This window comes from Dendrobates tinctorius, unplaced genomic scaffold, assembly GCF_039654945.1.
Source record: "Dendrobates tinctorius isolate UK_male_01 unplaced genomic scaffold, ASM3965494v1 ptg000003l, whole genome shotgun sequence".
NCBI lineage: Eukaryota > Metazoa > Chordata > Amphibia > Anura > Dendrobatidae > Dendrobates > Dendrobates tinctorius.
The window spans coordinates 21,024,615-21,047,608 of record NW_027361671.1 but is presented as its reverse complement, the minus strand read 5'-3'; positions in this window follow the sequence as shown (position 1 = coordinate 21,047,608).

The following is a 22,994-nucleotide window of genomic DNA, read 5'->3' as shown; positions in this document are numbered from 1 at the left end:
GGACCCTGTGTCACGCTGCAGGGTCTTCGATCCAAAGGCAGAGGTGCTGTCAACCTCCTGCCTGCTCCCGGAATGCTGAGATCGCATTCGATTGAAGCATTTCATGGGTTAAAATGCCGGGCGTCAGCTGTTAGAATCAGCTGACATCCGGTGGCGACCGCCCGTGCACCCACCATGTGCACAGGCGATCACAATGAAGTAATAATCCATCCCTGGTCAAATAGGTCCAGGTTACATGGATGGCTTATTACATCTAATGTCAAAATGGGTCTAAAAGCATTATTTCACAACAAAATATTGTTTTCCTTTATTTCTTTACAGAAAGTCCAACTAAGGCTGGTTTCACACTTGCGTTGGGCAGTGCTGTGGAGGGCTGCTTACGTCCTCCATTAAGCCCCGCCCACTACCACACCTCTTCCATTCAGCTCCGCCTACATCGTCATGCGTCCTGCATACCTATCTTTAACATTGGGTACGCAGGCCATGCGAAGGTATGCGGATGCCTCCGCATGCGTCGTTTTGATGCTGGCCGAACTGCGTCAAACGCAACATGTTGCATTTTGTTAGCAAACAAAATCCTTGGAGCAGAATACATTTTATAGAGTGGTCCTAGGTCATATTATCCAAACCACCGCATGCATTAGCCATGGAAACACTCCCCATAATCTTGTAAACAAAAAAGAACTGGAGTCCAAAATCCACCAAGAGGAATATAAAATCAGAGAACTTTTATTAATCTCATATAAAAGATACCAAGACAACATGAAAACAAATCATATCATTATAGAGTAATTTGTACAGGATTTTAAGGTGCAGCAAAAAGAGTGCAGCAGCGCATAGCAAACCAATGGGAAACTCCTTCGTCTCATTCAAATAATATTAAAGTGCTAGTGCTAGCAGTAATTTTGTATCATACAACCTACATATCAAATGAAAATAGCCACCAGTGCAGTGAAACTATGAGGCCCCAAAAGAAATTATTCATAATAGCATAGTAGCCATAGCTCAGCCCCCTGACGAAACGCGCGTAGGGGCGAGCGGTACAGCGTGTGTAGCATCCATGGGTAAGATATCTTTAATACTGTGATCATGTGTGCTGTTAGTGTGGGGTCGCTATGGCTACTATGTCACTTTAACCCCTTCCTGACATCCAACGTACTATCCCGTCCATGGGACCCGGGCCCCTATACCCATGGACGGGATAGTACGTCTACCGCGATCAGCGGCGCCCACGTGGTGAGCGCCGCTGATCGCGGCCGGGTGTCAGCTGATTATCACAGCTGACACCAGGCACAATGTGTCAGGGGCAGTCACGGACCGCCCCCGACACGTTAACCCCTTGCACACCACGATCAAACATGATCGCGGTGTACCGGGGGTTAAAGGGAAGCATCGGCAGGGAGGGGGCTCCCTCCGTGCTTCCCTGAGCCCCCCACGGCAGCGCAATGTGCAGCGCTGCTGCCGGGGGCTCCTTTCCTGCAGGCCCCCGAATCCAAGATGGCGACAGGGGCCTTCGGGAGCCTGCAGGAAGCTGGCTTCCTCACTGCCTGCAAAGCGCAGGCATGAGGAAGCCTTGTGCACTGCCTGTGACAGATCGCTGATCTGTCACTGTGATCTGTGATGTGACAGATCAGCGATCTGTCACAGAACAGTGATGTCCCACCTGGGACTATTTAATAAAGTAAAAAAAAAATAAAAATAAAGTGTTAAAATAATTTTTAAAAAATCGCCAAATAAATTACAAAAAAAAAAAAATATTCCCCCAAATAAATCCATTTTTTGAAAATAAAAAAATAAATAAAAGTACACATATTAGGTATCGCCACGTCCGTAACGACCCGCCCTATAAAACTGTCCCATTAGTTAACCCCTTTAGCGAACCCCTTAAAAAATAAAAATAAAAAACGAAGCAAAAAATAATGATTTATTATCATACCGCCAAACAAAAAGTGTAATAACGCGCGATCAAAAAGACGCATATAAATATCCATGGTACCACTGAAAACGTCATCTTGTCCCGCAAAAAACGAGCAACCACAATGCATCATCAGCGAAAAAATAAAAAAGTTATAGCTCGCAGAATAAAGCGATGCAAAAATAATTATTTTTTATATAAAATAGTTTTCATTGCATAAAACCGACAAAACATAAAAAAACGACCTAAATGAGGTATCGCTGTAACCGTACTGACCCGAAGAATAAAAACGCTTTATCAATTTTACCGCACGCGGAACGGTGTAAACGCACCCCCCCCCAAAAGAAATTCATGAAACGCTGGTTTTTGTTCATTCTGCATCCCAAAAATCAGAATAAAAAGCGATCAAAAAATGTCACGTGCCTGAAAATGGTACCAATAAAAACGTCAACTCGTCCCACAAAAAAAAAGACCGCACATGACTCGGTGGATCAAAATACAGAAAAATTATAGCTCTCAATATGTGGTGATGCAAAAACTATTTTTACAATAAAAAGCGTCTTTTAGCGTGCGACAGCCGCCAAACATAAAAACCGCCATAAATAGTAAATCAAACCCCCGTTATCACCCCCTTAGTTAGGGAAAAATAATAAAATTTAAAAAATGTATTTATTTCCATTTTTCCATTACGGTTAGGGTAGGGTTAGGGCTAGGGTTAGGGCTAGGGTTAGGGTTAGGGCTGAGATTAGGGTTAGGGGTGTGTTGGGGTTCGGGTTGGAGCTAGAATTGGGGGTTTCCACTGTTTGGGCACATCAGGGGCTCTCCAAATGCAACATGGCGTCTGATTTCAATTCCAGCCAATTCTGAGTTGAAAAAGTCAAATGGTGCTCCTTCCCTTCCAAGCTCTGACATGCGCCCAAACAGTGTTTTACCCCCACATGTAGGGTATCAGCCTACTCAGGACAAATTGCAAAACAATTTTTGGGTCCAATTTCTCCTGTTACCCTTAGGAAAATAAAAAATTGGGGGCAAAAATATCATTTTTGTGGAAAAAAATGATTTTTTTATTTTCACGTCCGAGCGTTATAAAATTCTGTGAAGCACTTGGGGGTTCAAAGTGCTCACCACACATCTAGATAAGTTCCGTGGGGGGTCTAGTGTCCAAATTGGGGTAACTTGTCTGGAGTTTCAATAGTTTAGGTACATCAGGGGCTCTCCAAACGCACATGACACCCGCAGACCATTCCATCAAAGTCTGCATTCCAAAACGTCACTACTTCCCTTCCGAGCCCCGACGTGTGTCCATACAGTAGTTTTCTCCCACATATGGGGCATCAGCGTACTCAGGACAAATTGGACAACAACTTTTGGGGTTCAATTTCTCCTGTTACCCTTGGGAAAATAAAAAAATTGGGGACTAATTGATCATGTTTGTGGAAAAAATACGATTTTTTTATTTTCATGCCCGGGCATTATAAACTTCTGTGAAGCCCTTGGGGTTTCAAAGTGCTCACCTCACATCTAGATAAGTTCCTTAGGGGGTCTAGTTTTCAAAATGGGGTCATTTGTGCGGGGTTTCCACTGTTTAGGTACATTAGGGGCTCTCCAAAGGCAACATGACACCCTCAGACCATTCCATCAAAGTCTGCATTCCAAAACGTCACTACTTCCCTTTCGAGCCCCGACGTGTGCCCATACAGTAGTTTTCTCCCACATTTGGGGTATCAGCATACTCAGGACAAATTGGACAACAACTTTTGGGGTCCAATTTCTCCTGGTACCCTTGGGAAAATAAAAAAATGGTGACTAAAAGATCATGTTTGTGGAAAAAATACGATTTTTTTATTTTCACGCCTGGGCGTTATAAACTTCTGTGAAGCACTGGGGGGTTCAAAGTTCTCACCACACATCTAGATAAGTTCCTTAGGGGGTCTAGTTTCCAAAATGGTGTCATTTGTGGGGGGTTTCCACTGTTTTGGTACATCAGGGGTTTTCCAATCGCGACATGATGTCCGATCTCAATTCCAGCCAAAAACGTCAAATGGCGCTGCTTCCCTTCCGAGCTCTGCCATGCGTCCAAATAGTGGTTTACCCCCACATGTGGGGTATCAGCGTACTCAGGACAAATTGCACAATAACTTTTAGGGTCCTGTTACCCTTGGGAAAATAAAAATTGGGGTGAAAAGATCATTTTTCTGGAAAAAATATGATTTTTTAATTGTACTGCTGTACGCTATAAACTTCTGTAAAGCCCTTGTGGGTTCAAAGTTCTCACCACATATCTAGATAAGTTCTTTGAGGGGTCTAGTTTCCAAAATGGAGTCAATTGTAGGGGGTTTCCACTATTTAGGTACATCAGGGACTCTCCAAACGTGACATGGCGTCCTATCTGAATTCCAGCCAATTTTGCATTGAAAAAGTCAAACGGCGCTCCTTCCATTCTGAGCTCTGCCATGCGCCGAAACAGTCGTTCCCCCCCACATATCAGGTATCAGCGTACTCAGGACAAACTGCACAATAACTTTTGCAGTCCAATTTCTCCTGTTACCCTTGGTAAAATAAAAAAATTGAACCTGAAGTACTTTTTTTGTGAAAAAAAGTTAGATGTTCATTTTTTTTTAAATATTCAAAAAAATTCCTGTGACGCACCTAAAGGGTTAATAAACTTCTTGAATGTGGTTTTGAGCACCTTAAGGGGTGCAGTTTTTAGAATGGTGTCACTTTTGGGTATTTTCTATCATATAGACCCCTCAAAGTGGCTTCAAATGTGATGTGGTCCGTAAAAATAAAATGGTGTTGTAAAAATGAGAAATCGCTGGTCAACTTTTAACCCTTAAACTTCCTAACAAAAAAAAATTTTGGTTCCAAAATTGTGCTGATGTAAAGTAAACATGTGGGAAATGTTAGTTATCAAGTTTTTTGGGTGCCATATCTCTGTGATTTAGGGGCATAAAAATTCAAAGTTGGAAAATTGCGAAATTTTCAAAATTTTCGCCAAATTTCCGTTTTTCTCACAAATAAACGCAAGTTATTTGAATGAAATTTTACCACTAACATGAAGTACAATATGTCACGAGAAAACAATGTCAGAATCACCGGGATCCATGGAAGCGTTCCAGAGTTATGACCTCATAAAGGTACAGTGGTCAGAATTGTAAAAATTGGCCCGGTCATGAACGTGCAAACCACCCTTGGGGGTGAAGGGGTTAATATTATTTGAATGAGACGAAGGAGTTTCCCATTGGTTTGCTATGCGCTGCTGCACTCTGTTTGCTGCACTTTAAAATCCTGTACAAATTACTCTATAATGATATGATTTGTTTTCATGTTGTCTTGGTATCTTTTATATGAGATTAATAAAAGTTCTCTGATTTTATAGTCCTCTTGGTGGATTTTGGATTCCAGTTCCTTTTTGTTCACAAAAAATGTTGCATTTTGTTGAGGTCAGCATCCACATACATTCGCATGGCCTGTATACCCAATGTTAAAGATAGGTACGCAGGACGCATGCTGAAGTAGGCAGAGCTGAATGGAAGAGGTGCAGCAGTGGACGGGGCTTAACGGAGGAAGTGCACAGCCCTTCAGAGCTCTGCCCAACGCAAGTGTGAAACCAGCCTAACATGTTTAGTGTGGTGACAAGAAGCTGCTGCCAGTGTATTGACACATTTTGGCACAATATAGGCAATTGTTCTATCTCTTAGGCTGTGTGCACATGCTGCGGATTAGGTGCGGATTCATCCGCGCGGATTTTGTAAAATCCGCAGGTGAAACCGCAGGTCAAAATACCTGCGGTTTTACCTGCGGATTGCTCTGCGGTTTTGCCTTGCGGTTTTTCATCTCCTCAATGGAGGAGATGGCAAACCGCAGCAGAATCTGCAGAAAGAATTGACATGTCAATTCTTTCTGCGGATTGAAAACCGCAGATAATCCGCGCGGAAAATTCCGCACCATCTGCATTGCGGTTTTTGATTCCCATAGGGAATCATGGTACTGTACAACGCAGCAAAAACTGCTGCGGGTCCGCAGCAAAATCCGCAGCGTGTGCACACAGCCTTAATCAAGCAGTTTGATTAAGCTGCTGAGCATATAATTACAGGCACTCAAAATGGTAGATAGCACAAGATTTACTATGTATCTTCGAATAGACGTTGGAGACAATTGTCTAAGGACAAGTTTTCCTAAATCCTATTTGTGGTATACAAGATGTTGTTCAATCTTCATTTTGGGACTTTTTTTTGACCCAGCTAAGGAAACAACATGCATTATAGCGGTAATTTTCATGAAACACTACCATGATTGTAGCAAGAACTATATAAAATTGCCAGCTCAGATGAAAGAACCCTCCAGACAAAATTGCTCTTTGTGCCATACCTGGTGCATGATGCAGGATATCGCTCTTTGATCTTATTTGAATCTCAGTGTAATACATTACCCCTAATGCACTAAATTAGGGAAAGCTATGCAAAACTAAAGTCGTTTTGTCATAATTTGCTCAGTTATCTCTTTTGTAGCAATATACATGGAACTTTTCATAATCTTTGCTTAATATATTAGAGTTTTCTGATAAAACCCTTTAAGCAGATCATTAAAATTGGTTGGATTTTGCTAGAGTTTGTAGGACTGCCATACTTGCCGAAAAGATTTGGGTGGTGATCTCTTTAGAAAAAGAGCAGTTGAGATATGTTTAAGATGAGAAAACCTAAGATTCCAACATTCGAGCATGAAGTCCCAAAATTCAAACTTAATGAGAGATTTGGCAGCTTGTATTAAAGACAGACAGTGATTAACAAAACACTTCAGAGTAGAAGACACAGCAGTACTCAAACAAAACAGTGATGATCTCCACTTAATCGAAGAAAAGCCCACAGCATCTGCCAGCAAGGATGATCTGGAGCCATACGGAGCTATTGCTCAGATAGGCTGTCATCTCTAGAGATCGAGAACCATATGCTCTACTCAAGCACAAACTCCAAAGAAGTTAATTTTCTGACAAAACGCTGGAATAAATATGACATTCAAACAAGTGTGCTCACTCATCCTAAACATGCGCTCATCTACATGCATCAGATTTATGCAACGTTTAAAGGCAGGCAAATATAATTTGTCTGAAACACAAACACTGTCACGCAGGCACAGGTATAATTAATCTTTGTCCTCTCCACAGGTTTATGTATTCTACTGATTAACCATTCCAACAGTAAACTTCTGAAAAAATGGAGAACTCCATTGCTGCACATCTGTCAGACTGTTTCTATTTTAAAGGACATAAAGTTTAAGTATAAAAGGCATAGGAACACATAATATAAATAAAAAAGCTTGAATATACTGTATACAGTATATATGATGTAGTCTACTGGAGTGTATTTATTACACTCAGAATTACTATTATTGTATATATACACATTGTTTAAAAATTGCAGTAGGAGGTTAAAAAAAAACATTTTTCTGATCAGTCATACTATGAATCTTCTGCAAAGTAGCTGTCTTTGCATAAATCAATAATTGTGTACATAATGTAGTCACTAGTCATGAGCAAGTACCGTAATATTCGCAATCGCTATACTCGCAACGAGTACTTTGTAAAAATTGCGTATTCGTTTAGGGAAGGGCTCTGCTTAGCCCCCAGTTCCCAGCTCTTCCTCAACATGTCCCGTCTTTTCCTTTCTCTCCATGGAAACTCTCCTTCTAGTCTCCTAGTCCTTCCCTTCCCAGCAGCTCCAGCTCACCAAGAGCTGCTGCATACATGTCCTCTCTCTGCTTCCCCACTTGGGGACTTACCCTGACTTCCTATCAGTTCTCCCACTTTGTAACTAAGCTAAGCTTCACCCACCTCCCAGCACCCTTCATGAACCCAGCAGGAGTCATAGAGGGTGCCCTGCTGTTCTAAGGTTTCTGTGCTGGATGCAGTGTGGAGTCTGGTCAGGTGCCTCCATCTTACCTGGGTATTGAGGCACCACACCTCAGTAGGAGGTGCAGTACCTCTGTGGCGACTGAACCCTCAGAGGCACCACAGATGCAATGTTTGCAAAATGGCAGCAGCAGGACTTAAATAGACTCCATGACACTGGGCGGCCAGCCAATCACAGCAATGCCACTAGCAAGATGACTGCGGCATTACTGTGATTGGTTAAGAAGCCCAGCATGTTTAGTGGCTGCAAAGGAGGCACTAAAACTGCACAACGGACATCCGAATATAGCGAGGTGAGAGCACAAATACTCGCAATGTAACGAGTAACCCGAATACTGTACTATCCGTGCAAATAGGAACGAATACACTAGCTCATCACTAGTTGTCACCTAAAATGACAGGTATTGTATGCTTTCCAACTTCTAGGTCTCAGTGGTTAACCTTCATCAAGGATACCCTCCTATTAAGTGACATTTATAGTGGTGTCTTCTTATTATATACAACAAATAATACTTTTGACTCCATCCAGTACTATGGTATGACTGAAACTGCTATCCAGCGTAGCTACAGTCCTTTTATCTGTTATTTTTTAAGTTTTATGTGTACATATTCAATTCCAAGAAAGTTGGGATGCTGTATAAAATGTAAAGAAATCAAGAATGCAATGATTTGGAAATCTCTTATAGCCATATTTTATTCACCACAGAGCATAGAACACAAGAATGGACATTCTGTTGGCGCAGCCTGTGCAGTCATGTAGGGGTCTAAGAGGTAAGGGAGGTCATTTTTTCCTCCAAAGCAGCCAGCAGCTCCTTTCACACATATCAAAAGTTAAAAGACATTTTTTTCTATTTCATTTTAAAAAATGAATTTGATTGCAAAAACATATCTCAAAAAAAGTTGTGACAGTACCATGTCTACCATTGTGTAGCATCCCCTCTACTTTTTACAACAGTTAGCAAATGTCTGGGAAGTGAGGAGACCAAATGCTGGAGTTTAGGGGAATGATGTCCCATTCTTGTCTGATGTAGGATTCTGATAGAATAACACTCATGTATCTTTTTTGCCAGATTTTTCAATTTATAATTTATTTATTTACTTGCTAACATAATGTAAAGGAGTGGATAAGCTGCCCACACTACCCCTTGAAGATTTTCTGATTATGGTATTTTTCAGACTATAAGACACACCTCTTCCCTCCAAAAATTTTCTTATAGTCTTAAAGTCTGTCTGTACTTGCTGTGGCTGTGGATGGGAGGGGGAGAGTAGCAGTGGCAGAGCAGTGGGTCACAGAAGGCAGGAGCCGACTGCTGCAGCTAACGCCTGTGCCCACTGCTAAATAGAAATTCACTGCTAAAGAGCTAAAACTATGTGGTGTCCATAATACTGTATGGAGCAATATATGGGGCTCATTATTCTGTATGGAGCAATATATGGGGCTCATTATTCTGTATGGAGCAATATATGGGGCTCATTATTCTGTATGCAGCAATATATGGGGCTCATTATTCTGTATGGAGCAATATATGGGGCTCATTATACTGTATAGAGCACTATGTGGTGCCCATAATAATATATGGAGCAATATATGGGGCTCATTATTTTGTATGGAGCAATATTTAGGGCTCATTATTCTGTATGGAGCAATATATGGGGCTAATATTCTGTGTGGAGCAATATATAGGGCTCATTATTCTGTATGGAGCTCTGTGTGGTGCCCATAATACTGTATGGAGGACTATACTGTCTGGTCTAAAATGATAGGTCTTCAGTCACTCTCTGTCCTGTGGGCTGTGAGGATTTGCCGGTTTCCGACTTAATATAGAATTTACAATAGCTATAACTCATGTAATGTATGAAGTAGGTGAATTCATTGGCATTGTACTATACCTATCTTTCTCTGCTGTATCTGTGCATCATGAATAGTGGTATGTGTTAAAGGGGCCCACGGAGACTCTTTCACCCGGGACCCAGAAAAACCTGGAGCCAGTTCTGATGAAGAGCAATGAGTATTCTGGCAGCTGTCTTCGGCCTGTAAGCAGCACATGACGTCACTTCCATGCGCTGCTTACAAGCATAAATCAGCTGCTGGCATCACAACATTACGCTGTGAGGGAGAGCAATGAAGGTAAGTAGAATGGTTTATGTTTTTTTTTTAATGTTTGTCTGATGGTTGCCATGTAAACTAGGGTGGTAATGGGGACCATGCAGACCAGGAGGATAGCGATGAGGGGACCATACCTACCAGCATAGGAAGGAGGAGGCCTTGCATACCAGAATGGGGATGAGGGGGCCATGCAGATCAGGATGGGGATGAGGGGGCCATGCATGCCAGGATGAGGATGAGGGGACCATGCATACCAGGATGGGGATGAGGGAACTATGCATACCAGGATGGGGATGAGGGAACTATGCATACCAGGATATGGATGATGGGGCCATGCATACCAGGATGGGATGAGGGGACCATGTATACCAAAATGGAGAAGAGGGGATCATGTATACCAGGATGCGGATGAGGGGACCATGTATAAAAGTATGGTGATGTGGGGGCCATGTACACCTGGATTGGAGGCATATATGCTGTATACCAGGATGGGGGATATTAGTACAGTATTGACCACATTTTTTGCCTAAATTTTTTTCTATTTTACGCCTTTAAAACCTAGGTGCGTCTTATCGTCTGGTGCATCTTATATTCTTCTAGAGTTTTCAGTGCCCAGTATTTCATAGATGTAAAGGGATGAAATATTGCTCATGTGAGCAGCAAGACAAGGTTCTTGTCTCAGGGACAGAACTTCGTTCAGGGGGAGAAGCAGATCAGGAGGTCTAAAGAGGACTAAGCAGAAGGAAATATTCCTTATCTTAGGCAAGCAGGTCTTAATCAAACAGTTATTCAGCACGCCCATCTGGGTCCTCGTTGAGATGCTGCAGCAGTTAGATTTTGTAAGGGTGCCATTTGTGAGTAGCTAATATCCGCCGAAGGGATGTTTGACTGATGCCAGATCGGCGTGCTGAATTTGCAGAATGGTCAAAACAAAAATTGGAACAGGACCCTCAGTTTACACAGAACATTATGTTCAGTGATGAGGCAAACTTTTTTGGGTGGGCCATTTTTATGGATACACCTAAATAAAAAGGGAATGGTGACAGTTTTCTTGTGTATGGTGTCTTGCATTGAAATCTGCTGCAATGACCGGGGTACTATGTACACCAGACATCAACACAATTTCTATCTGCTGCTCATGTGTTAACCTCTGCGACATGTCAATGGCTGTAAACAAAGAGAAACTTGTAAATAACTCATGAAAGAATAAAGTTACATTAAAACCAAGCACACTATTGTTTTTCTTGTGAAATTCTCAATAAGTTTGATGTGTCACATGACCCTCTTCCCATTGGAAAAAATAAAGTTGGATCCAAAATGGCTGACATCAAAATGGCCACCATGGTCACCACCCATCTTGAAAAGTTTTCCCCTTCCCATATACTAATGTGCCACAAACAGAAAGTGGATATCACCAACCATTCCCATTTTATTTAGGTGTATCCATATACATTGCCCACCCTGTAGATTCTTAAACCCAGAGCATGCACAAACATTTGCAAAATATGATAGCTTTTAACATCAGATATCCTCCTTGCAATGTAATAGGTAAAATCAGAGGCTATTTCCCCACCAAAATCTACAAGTCCAGCAACCATTAATCGCTTCATAAAAGCATCCAACTTTATTTAAACTATTTAGGCCATGATTTAGGACAGAGGCAGTCCGAAACATGATGGCTGGACCATAAGCACATGCTAAATATGGATTTTAACATGATTTAATCAAAGTTGGATGTTGCTCCCTGGATGTCAATTCAGCTTGTTGTTGTCCTACCTTGCGGCTTTCATGCATGGGTTGAACTTTGCTGTCGAGAATGGTGAGATAATAATTTATTTTTTCTTTTGAAAATCTGAAAGCTTTACATATGGATTTCTTTGGGGATTTTGGCGCAGCTTTGCGGTTCAACATAAATGGCAAACCTATATCCAGTAATGTTTCAATGGAAAAACATTTACATTTAGAATAATTCTTACAAAGCAACAAATAAATAATCATTTATCTTTAAAAAAAAATGCTAATTTTGACCCCCAATTCAAATGCCTTATGTTTACTTGTCATTAGGGGGAGACTGTAAATGGAACTTTAAATGGGATTACTGATCCCAATAATGAACACAAGGAGTGTTAGTACCCAGAGGAACAACAAGGTGAGTGTCCGACAGAGGGTAGAAGAACTTTGCATTAATCTTATTCTGCCTATGCTCTGTCAAGCATATAGTCTGCATTGCCACAATCAGCAGTGTGACCTGCCCTTACAATCATTATAGGGGTTAATGATCCATTTTAAAAAGCCCATTTGAACTACAATATGTTCTGAATTTGATTGTGCTCAAATGTGAGGGCAATTATAAGCCTCTTTCATTTTAATGTCAAGCAGTATTGCATGCCAATCTTGTTGGCATTTTACCTAAACACCGTATATAAAAGTATACATATGTATGACTCCCATTTGTCCATCCATCAATCACACCTCACTATATGTCTCTAAATATTGTTGGTATTAGACATTTGGATATCACTTTTTTGACAATATAATTTAATTGATTTTCCCAACTTGTACAAATTAATTTTCACAGTAAATTCTAATTATTATATATTTTGACGTTAAAATACAGCCTTTTTTAAATTCTTCTAAAATAAAAGAGCCAGATCAGTAATAAAAAATGAGTAAAATGAAATTGGCACAATAGTCTATGCTAATGTGTAAGTATAGCTCACCCGAGTAATACATATTCCTAATTCCTCCTCTCTGATTTAATTCATGGGAAATAGCTTCTCAATAGCTAATATACAGAACATCACTTGCTTTTTCTAGAGGAGGTTAGTAAAACAGCGAAGACAAAGAATGAAGAGTCAAACTAGCTTTCCCGTTTGTACACTGGCTTATTGTCCTTCCAATTATACCTACGCATTTTATCAATGTAGTATGACAGCTGCCTTGATTCATCATTGATTAGGCAATGTAGTGAAAATAATTCAATTAATTAGATGATACTTTGGTGTTCTTGTATGCACATGTTGGTGATGTTTCGGGCACATTTGGTGGCTGAGCGTCATGCTTTAAATATTTATCATTCCATCTCACCAGTGTTTCCTAGATTACTCAACCAATAACGGCCAGTCTAAAGTGGAAGACTTATCCCTTGGAGCCAATATGATTGTGCCGTACCCTGCTGTAGCAGTTAGACAAAACCAACTAACCGGCATCAGAACTGAAAACGCACCCACCCGCACATCGGCATTGATCAGGGACAGAAGGCTTTAAAAGATCCATTAAAACAATATGTGATATTAAAATATGCGCGTACCCATCTGTATAGCAGTGGTCTCCAACCTTTCCTACCTTGAGAGCCTCATTCAGCTCCGAAAGAGGGTGACAAGCTACTTGCAGAGCCCATTGAGTAGTGAAAATCCAGATTCTGCTCCCCCCTTCACAGTAGAGACCCCCAAGTCCCCATTATTGGTATAATCACAGCCAAAACATTCCCATATAAATTACTGAGGCAGTATATTTACATCCAAATATTCCCACCCTACCCCCATTTGGTATTCTCACATCAGGCACTGCCACCACACTACTGCATCCAGTTTTAAGCAACCCTTTAACAGACAATATCATCCTATTTCCAGATGATTATACATAATTTATGTCTCCAATCCTAAAGTCATTATATGTACATCTCAATTTGCTCTTCTGTGAGGGCATACTCACAAATGTCACATCTGGACACCTGCTCTTTATAGCTATTTGTTAGAACTGGTGCTAATGCTGCAATCTGACAGAGAGATGCGTGTCATAGATCATGGGCCTGCAAGCCACACCTGGCCCCCAAACCACTGGCTGCAGACCCCTGCTATATAGCAATAAGGCTTTGTTTGGAAATCAGTGCCTATTATTGGGCTATAGTACAGTGCCTCTAGCAATGCACCCAATCTGCTCCGTGACTCAGATTGTACCCATTCAATTGGCGATCACCCTCAGCTAATGGGAAGAGGCAAGAACCGGCATGTGCATAATCAATTATATTGGGTGGAGGTGGTCGCCATTCATTCCAAGCTGGAAGCAGATCATAGTATCATTCTTCTCAGTCCTTGTATACTGATTATTACATAGGTGGTGTGACAGCCCCACAGAGTATCAATATAGCAAACATTGGGTATTTTGTCACTTATGCAGTACATATAATGATCGATGGTGCATTATAAGTTGGACAGATGTAGGTGTGCCACTCTAATAATGATATAGTGATAGAACAGGACTAGATGCTATGGTACTGTGGTATGTAAGCAACAAGAATACTAAATGAAGATAAATAAATACATATGCACATTGTCTATTAATTATATACCCTACTGTTAAAATGTATATATGAAATTATGGCGATAACCAAACATCCATGCTATCTTCAAAGGCACACATCACTATGGATGTGCAAAGCACCTCCATTAGAAAGACGTCTAGAAGATGAGGAGGCATTCTGGATCTGCACGAATAAGGAAACCACAAATGTATCTGATTTTCAAAAATATATGTATAGTAAATATAGTATGTCAAAACAAAAAAGAGGTGGACAGGCACATTCAATAATGAATCTTCAAGCTTTATTCCAAGTATGTCAAAGACATAAGTAGGTCCATTTTATGATCAAAACAGGATATTAATTAAACTTGATAGATTAAATTCACAATTGCCATACTCCAACAAAAAGATTGGGAAGAAATGATGGTTCCCAAAGACACAATGACCCAGATAAAGTAATCATATAGACCTGTCAATTGGTTACTTGGAAAAGTACTATATATTACATGAAGGTCAAGGTCAGGCATTCATATAATAAAGTAGACTGCTCACAGAGCTTAAAAGTAGTACAGGGTGGGCCATTTATATGCTTACACCTAAATAAAATGGGCATGGTTGGTCACAAGAAAAACAATGGTGCGCTTGGTTTTAACGTAACTTTATTCTTTCATGACTTATTTACAAGTTTATGACCACTTATAAAATGTGTTCAAAGTGCAAACCATTGTGTTGGATTATCAATGCAACCCTCTTCTCCCACTCTTGACACACTGATAGCAATATTGCAGAAGAAATGCTAGCATGGGCTTCCAGTATCTGTTGTTTCAGATGCTGCACATCTCGTATCTTCACAGCATAGACAGTTGCCTTCAGATGACCCCAAAGATAAAATTCTAAGGGGGTAAGATCGGGAGACCTTGGTGGCCATTCAACTGGCCCACTATGACCAATCCACTTTCCATGAAACTATTCATGTAAGAATGCTCAGACCTGACACCCATAATTGATGGTATGGTGTGGTATATGGGGTACAAAGATAGTGGGGCCATTCTTCATCAATGGAAACCTGAATGCCACTGGATATCTGAAATTGCTATATAATGATGTGTTGCCCTCTTTATACACTGAAGATGGCACATTCCCTGAGGTTTTCCAGCAAGATGGTGCACCACCACATTATGGGTGTCATGTCTGAGCATTCTTACAAGGAATTTGACCCCCTTAGACTAGCATTTCTTCTGCTAGGGATAGTAAATGCAATTCACAAACACAGTCAGGAGCTGGGAAAAACTGGGGACATTCAATGCATACCAGGGATAGTAAATGCAATTCACAAAACACAGTCAGGAGCTGGTAAAAGCTGGGGACATTCAATGCATACCTGTGGGAAGAGAAGAGACAGCTTGATTAGATGGTACAGATGATGATAATGATGATAATATTGCAGGAGTGATGAGTGGCCAAATGCATTCTAGAATTCTAGTCTAATTCAGAGTTGCATAATTAGAAATCTGTAATTTGAAATATGGAAGTTGAAATAAGCCAGGTCAGACTCAGGTTCAGGTTCATTTAAGGTTCTCTCATCTCTAGTAAAGAATAGTAAAGTTTGATATGCAGGATGGCAGGAAGATGTGCAGAGCTGGAAATACTAGATGTCGCAGAAACAAATGTGCGGACAGAACTGGAATTGCTGACTTCTGTGTGTGGAAAGTACATATCTGAGTCAAGATGGCTAACTTTCCACAACAGAACTGAATATGTGGAAAGTACAAGACTGCTAAGAGTAGTTGGTTATAACAAATCTTGATAGCAGAGTTGAAGGAGCGAACAACACTAAAGCGGGAGTCACACATAGCAATCTCGCTAGCGAGATCACTGCTGAGTCACAACTTTTGTGACACAACAGCGATCTCACCAGCGAGATCACTGTGTGTGACAGCGATCAGCGACCGGCCCCCCTGCCGGTATCGCTGATTGCTGCAAGAAACCTCTGGACATATTTTTCGTCGCTGGTCTCACACTGGCCAGCACGCATAGCTGCGTGTGACAGGTGGGAGACCAGCGATCAGCTGTAAAAAATAATAAAAAAAATAAAAAATATTGTTATTCTCACCTTCCGACATCCCGCGCAGCTATCCTGCCTCTCTCCACACTCCGGTCCCAGTAATCCTTTGCAAGAATGACCACGAGAATGTCACGGTCTCACGGCAGCACGACATCTCGTGGTCATTTGTGCAAAGGATCACTGGGACCGGGAGCGTGGAGAGGCAGGATGGCTGCGCGGGATGTCGGAAGGTGAGAATAACAATATTTTTTATTTTTTTTTATTATTTTTTACAGCTGATCGCTGGTCTCCCGCCTGTCACACGCAGCGATGTGTGCTGGCCAGCGGGAGATCAGCGACGAAATATATGTCCAGAGGTTTCTTGCAGCGATCAGCGATACCGGCAGGGGGGCCAGTCGCTGATCGCTGTCACACACAGCGATCTCGCTGGTGAGATCGCTGCTGTGTCACAAGAGTTGCTATGTGTGACTCCCTCTTAAGTTGTGGACAACATCAAGAATAGTTGAGACAATTTAATTATCAAGGATCTTGAATAAGCAGAGTTGAGGTTACAACAATACAAGGAATAGCTGGACTAAGCTTGGTACTTGAAGCTAGCTTCTCAAGAGCAGCTGATAAGATAATTATTCACCTGGTTGGAGCCGAGCCAAGAGGTAAGCAAGGCTTGACTCTTGGAAAGCATGTGGTAGCAAAGCACGCCAGTACATGAATACTCAGGTGGCACACAGCCATAGGAGTCAGCCCTAAAATACTGTGGCTGATGGCATCAGAGTTGCCTGAGGGGTTACAATAATAACCCAAGGCAGATTAACACAAAAGCAGTCAGTCATAGGGGAAGGAAGAAAAAATGGCCAGCACTGAAACCAGGAAAGGTGATTAACAGTGCTCACTCCATTGTGAATATCTTTTGCGATCTCAGAAAAACTGTTGCTAAAACATTCACCATGGATGCGCCGTGACTACAATATGTGAACGCATACCATGTACACAACTGGTGGTATTATTGCTTTAACGCTCAACATACTGACATATATGCGTGCAACATATATTTGCCCCTCGTTTGTAGAGAGCAAACTGATATAAGCTGAGCTCTATGTCTTTCTGTACTATTCACTTTATTCTGTCATTATCTACTGTAGTTGCTCATATGACAGTTGTATGGCTTCCCCTCTATTCACATGCACAGCTACTGGAAGCATATTGTCCTATGCAAATATTCCTCACCAATCGCTTTACCGATGCCTCTACCTTGTGCCAGTCCTTACACTGGCTACCCATCCACTCCAGAATTCAGAATAAACCTATTACCCTCACCCACAAAGCACTCCATGGCTCAGTACCACCCTACATCTCCTCCCTAGTCTCAGCCTACCACCCTACCCGTGCCCTCCGTTCTGCTAATAACCTGATGTTAACATCCTCATTAATCAGAACCTCTCACTCCCGTCTCCAAGACTTTTTTCTTTGGAATGCACTACCCAGGCTAATATGATTAATCCCCAATCCCCACAGTTTTAAGTGTGACTTAAAAATGCAATTGTTCAGACTGGCCTATCACCTCAACGCATTAACCTAAATATTCCTGTGTGGCTCATTTCAAAATTTTTTACCATATCCAGGTTCCTCGCATCATGTTCTCACATGCTTTTTGCATTTAGTAGCCCTCTGTGTCTGTACTGTTACATAAATAGACTATTAACTCGTTCATGCAGCAACAGGAACACCCGATTCTTACACTAGGGATGGTCCAAACAATAAAAACAATAAAAGCAATTTTTACCATCCACCTTTCTTGTCTCCCCTTTTCCTTTATAGATGTAAGCTTGCGAGCAGGGCCCTCATTCCTATTGGTATCTGTTTTGATCTATGTGTGTGTTGCTATGCTATGTTATGCTGTAATGTCTATTATCTGTACAAGTCCCCTCTATAATGTAAAGTGCTGCGGAATATGTTGGCGCTATAGAAATAAAATTATTAATATTATTATTGTTACTGTAAATTAATAGAGCTAATGTATGTAAAGCAGAATCTAAACTTTTTCAGAAATATTATTCTTTATACCTATAATTAGGGAACTTCCTAAAAGCTACTATATATCTATAAGGCATTGTGTGTGATCTGCATGACATGAGCCCACCAGCAGGACAGCAGAGAATCTTATAAATGTAATACTTCACTGACTTGTGTCTCTACAGTTCCAAAAGAAAAAAAAATCTATTACCTGCATAATTGCTCGAGTCCTCCTCCTGTACTACCTCAGTGCCACAAGCTAAATTAAAAATAGCATTTCTGCAATTAATGGCTTGGCCGGCATGACCTGGTATGCATATTTTCCTCAGTTGTTAGGAAATCATATTTTAACAGCCTTCATGGAATATTGTAATTGCATAATTAATATGAATACTGATGAGTACCCCCTAGTGTATGTCATTAGCAAAACCTGAACAGAACCATAGAAGTGAGAGCTCATTTCACTGCTTCCAATAAAAGTGTTGTGATGAGTCCTACTTTATTAGTTTTATTTTAGACCATGTAAAAATCCACTTAGTTATAAAGAAATGCCATTAAAAATCAGATTAACGTGAAAGGCTAAAGCGTATTTGAGTAATAAAATAATTTTATTTAATTTCACCAATATTAATTGCTTTCAGGGTCAATATTACACCTGCAATAAATCTACCCTTTAAAATGTATATTTTGAAAACTATATAAAGCGAAGTGATTAGTATATTTAAATATATTGATACTAATAGAGTAAGAGAAACTCAAATAACTGTATTTTCCATAAATCAGCTTTTTTCTTCCAACTACATAAAAAAATTCTTGTTTTTTAACTCTAACATAATAAATAATGCAAACAATAGGCATTTACTGTACTGAATTTATCAGTGTACCCTTGCCAAGAGGCCTAGGTTTAAAGATGACAAAGAGCGATAACGATATAAAATTCATGGCCTAAACGTAATAAATACGGCCTCATTTTGACAAAATCCTATGAATACAAGTTTTCTTTTGATAAATGTCGCAACGTACATCAACTCCCACTAGCTAAGACTACAACCTTTTTCTATACCAGATTCTGAGTAGAGCTAAGGTCTTTTCTTTGACTTGAGCAATTTTTTGTGCCTTTTTTCGGTCTGGCTTGAATTATCAAAGAGCATCTCTTCACAAATATTGCTAATGGTCATTTCATATTGTCATGTAGGATTCTACTTTTTCTATACCAGGATGTAAGCAAAGGTGAGATTTTTTTCTAATTTGACTAATTGTTTGAAGTTTTACTTTTTTGTACCTAGTGTGATCTGGTGTGAAGTGTTATAGGAGATAACTCCTCAAATACCCATCTAAGCAGTTCGTTATGTTCAAGTTTATGGCCTCCAATAAAAAATCTCCAACTGGACACTCAACAAGCAGGTCCTTAATATTATTGGTCTTTTCATGCAGGCCAATAAAACCTTCTGATACCCTAAGGCTCCAAGACCCAGTTGTATAATACAGGAAACACCATCATAAACCAAACATGACTTTTTAGGCCAGATTTGAACTCTGTGTCAATGGAAAACCATGCTTAAATGCCCTTATAAAATATTGCTATAATACGTACCGAAACACTAACACCATATACAAAACATCATGCACTACATTTTAAGGGTACGATGGTATATTCATGTGGAAACTTAATCTGAATGTGTTGTGCCTCTATTCACAAAAAAAATAAATGTTCAGCTCACCTGTGAAAAGAAGACAAATTATGCGGCAGCTCCCATCTCAGTCTCACACAAGGTATTTTAGACTTCTTCAAATTATGGATTTTTTTTCCTTTACACTGGATTGATATCTTGCTGCATAACCCTATTATGGTTGGGCTCGAGATCATGATTTGATGACCAGAGATTATCCTTCAGGATTGTATTGTAGATACAGCATTATTATGTCTACTTTCACCCTTTTCTTCTTCAGAAATGCAATAGACTTGTGCTTTGCATCGTTGTCATTTTGGAAGAGTGCACATCTACCAAAGGCACGTTGTGATTGTAGCATCTTCGCTTTCAACTTAGAGCAGTAAATCAGCAAATCCATGATATGAAATGTAACTCCTCAAGATCAGTAGCACTTAAGTAGCCCCACATAAGGTCACTGCCACACTGTCACCACCATGTTTCACTGTAGTCACTATGCATGTGAAAAATGAATTAAAAAAAAAAATGCATAGTGCCTACAGTGAAACTTGGTGGTGGCAGTGTCCTTTTTTGGGGCTGCAACCATCACTCAGTGCCCTTGGTATATGTGCACTTTACCAACTTGACAATGATCTAAAACATTCATCTATTGCATTTCTGAAGAAAGCAAGGTAAAAGTGAATCAGTGGCCAAGTATGTCCCCTGATCACACCTATGAAGAATTCTGAAGATACAAGTGAGCTTCCGATTTCTAAAAGAGGTTGTTCTTGAAGAATATAAAAGATAGTTGTTGCAATATGTCGCCAACTTGTTCATTCCATGCTTAGAAGACTTGTTCTGTCCTTATAAATCATTGCAGTCATACAAATTACTAGATACAGTTGCTTTTAATGTGGGGTGCATTTATTTTTGCATCAACTAATTTCAGTAAAACTGAACATTTTGTAATGAAAGTTATATTATTATCCTTACTTTCATTGTTATGGGTTAAAAAATATTCTATGGGGAGGCGTGGTTTGCAGGGGAAGGGAGCAGACCTGTGCTTCAGGAGCTCCTGAAAAATCCCCTATTTAAGCTACTAAAAGCTTACTAAAAGTGGAATTTTTTGGATTAAAAGCTGAAGAAATATGCCTGGAACTGACTACAGGATGCATGGACTCGGATCTACAAAGAAAAATCCCCTAACAAGACATGTGAATGGTCGGGGAGAACCTGGCAGGGGCCCACTCCCAGCTGGAGGACAACACAGACCGATGCTACAAGCAAAAGCCTCCAGCTCACCAGCAGTAAAATCGGGACTCCCAAGAGACTTACAGGCCCATGGGTCGCCCTCGGAGAAGCCGACGCATGTTGCGGCTCCACTACCAGCTGACGGTAATGTGAGGAAGCGCTCAGGCGTCAGGAAACAGCTGATGTGGCAGGGAAGAGACAATGGTGACTCAGCAGCTTCAGCCCTGGGGCCACAGCTGATTGTAGAGACTTCCATAGCGCAGGGAGACCCAGGAGAGACCCACCATCTGGATGCCCCAGGAGACTCACCAGCCCACAGGTTGCCCTCAGAGGAACTGATGTCTGTATCTGCTCTGCTGCCTGCTGGCAGCAATGTGAGGAAGTGCCCAGGAGCCGCAGCGTGTTCAGAAGCAGGGGAACAGCTGATGAGGCCGGGTAGAGAGAGCAGTGACTCAGCAACTTCAGCTCTGCAGTCACAGCTGATTACAGAGACTTCAACAGCACTGCGAGACACAGCAGGGACCCTCAGTTTAGATGCCCCAGTGTTTGTGCCAAGATCAGCTCGTAGTGAAGAGAGTCGGGCATTGGAACCGCAGGTAAAACCAGAGGAGGGTGCCTGTCAGCTGCTGCACACCAGGGAGAAACGAGACTGCCACTCCGGGGAGGGGGATCACTGTGAGGCTGGGAAGAGACAGATTTTAGGCAATGAACCCCCTGTGTATACCACAAATAAAGATGAGCTTTTAACTTTAATTAGAGAGACTGCTAATTTAATACAGGAGATGGGAAGCAACACACAGCGATTCTTTCATACAGTACACCCACAGAGCTAAAATCTCCCCCTGATGACAAAATACAAGCTGACAGTTCAGAGGAATATAGATCTGTTCCAGGGGTTAATAATGGAGAGATATCCCCTAACCCATTTGTTAGTATTCCTATGCTTAAAGGGGAAGTGTATCAATTTACTGAGGGAGTGAAGCAGAATGGAGCTGCTAACACACATGATGGTAAAAGTTCTGATCTTACTCAGTCATCCTTGGGGGACTATTGTGACAAGAATCTCCATTTGGATCAAGGCGGAAATTCTTTAAATTGCTCAATTCCTTTGGAAGATCTTGATAGTCTGTATTCAGAGGAGTTTGTGGTGGAGGCTGATTCATATAATGATCATGGGAGCGATTCCTCTATGGACAGAGTGTCTAATGAGACTTCTTCCTCACGTTCATCTTTAGAGGTAAAGGACAGGCTCGAGAAAATTACCTCATTATTAGATGACATACCTGCCTCAGATGACTATCCCACAGAAGGCTTTGTAGCCAGGATGTTTAGAGCTTTTTTGGAATCTTTGGATGTTTTCGTTGGAAATCACGTTGTCCAGGGAAACCCACTTAAGCAACATACAGAATCTAAGGCATCTGAGGTTTTTGTAAAAAATTTCTTTAAAGACACCTTGCTGCGTTTAACTGATGATTCCTATCCAAATTCCACTAAGGATTTGGATAAATTTACAAAAAATCAAAAAATACCGGATTCTCTTAAAAATCATGACACTATAGATTCAAAACTACCTCAAGATCCTCCCTACATTCACGGAATCAATGGATAAATTACGAAAAGACATTATCACCTTTAGGGATTCCTTGGCTAGTTTTGAGGATTATAAGCGGAGAAATAACATAAAGATTAGAGGAATCCCTGAATCAGTGCAGTCCTCACAACTGAAAGAATACATTTCCATGATGACCTCCCATTTGATCCCGAATCTTAAAGAAACCAATTTGATT